This window comes from Corylus avellana, chromosome ca3 (genome assembly GCF_901000735.1).
Source record: "Corylus avellana chromosome ca3, CavTom2PMs-1.0".
In the NCBI taxonomy this organism is placed as follows: Eukaryota; Viridiplantae; Streptophyta; class Magnoliopsida; order Fagales; family Betulaceae; genus Corylus; species Corylus avellana.
In genome coordinates this window covers 17,756,306-17,757,759 of record NC_081543.1, presented here as the reverse complement: position 1 = coordinate 17,757,759, position 1,454 = coordinate 17,756,306, and positions in this window count along the sequence as shown.

The following is a 1,454-nucleotide window of genomic DNA, read 5'->3' as shown; positions in this document are numbered from 1 at the left end:
AAAGTAGCAAAATTTAATTAATTGGTTAAAAAAATTAGATAACAATATTAATTGGTACCTATATTAAGTAAGAAAATTTAATTGATATATGTATAATTGATATATGTCGTCATATATTAAGAGATATATTCAAACCCATTAAAATTTTATAAACTAGTTAATGCTCTTGTCTCTTATATGCAATGCTTTCACTATATATGGTTATTATATGTGCTTTGAATTCTTTAATTTATGGTTATTAATTAATATTAGGTAACAAAATATATATGGCTATTAATTAGTAATAAAAATTATGCAATGTTTTCACTATATATGGTTATTATATATATGTGCTTTATATTATTTAATTTGTGGCTATTAATTAATAGTAGGAAACAAAATATATATGGTTATTAATTAAAGTGATATAGTATTAATACCTATAACGTTTTCATATTGTAGGAATTAATACATTTATGTATTATCTTAGTTTTAAGTATATAGTATTTTTAAAAAAATAAGTGATCATATAATTTTTTTCTCTTATTATTTTCAATATATTTTATTGACATGTCAAAAGTAACACGCCAATAATTTCTTGATATGTCACATTTTGACAAGTCAATAATTTTTGATGTGACATTTTAACACGTCAATAATTATTGACGTGTGAAAATGACACGTCAATAATTATTGACGTGCCATTATTTCACACGTCAAAAATTAATTAATTAATAATATTAATTATTTTTTGTACCTATTTAAGTAACAAAATTGAATTAATTGGTTAACAAAATTAGATAACAATATTAATTGGTACCTATATTAAGTAACAAAATTTAATTGGTATATGTATAATTGGTATATGTCGTCATATATTAAGAGATATATTCAAACCCATTAAAATTTTATAAAACTAGTTAATGCTCTTGTCTCTTAGATGCCATGCTTTCACTATATGTGGTTATTATATGTGCTTTGAATTCTTTAATTTATGGTTATTAATAAATATTACGTAACAAAATATTTATGGTTTTTAATTAATAATAAAAATTATGCAATGTTTTATATATGCGCTTTATATTCTTTAATTTATGGCTATTAATTAATAGTAGGCAACAAAATATATATGGTTCTTAATTAGAGATATGGTATTAATACATATCACGTTTTCAATATTGTGGGAATATTAATACATATATGTATTATCTTAGTTTTAAGTATATAGTATTTTTTTAAAAAAATAAGTGATCATATAATTTTTTTCTCTTATTATTTTCAATATATTTTCTTGACGGTCAAATGTAACACGTCAATAATTATTGACATGCGACACGTCAATAATTATTGACGTGCCATTATTTCACATGTCAAAAATTAATTAATTAATAATATTAATTATTTAGTTTTTAAAAAAAAATATTAGATAACAAAATTTAATTGGTATATATATATATATAATTGGTATATGGTTA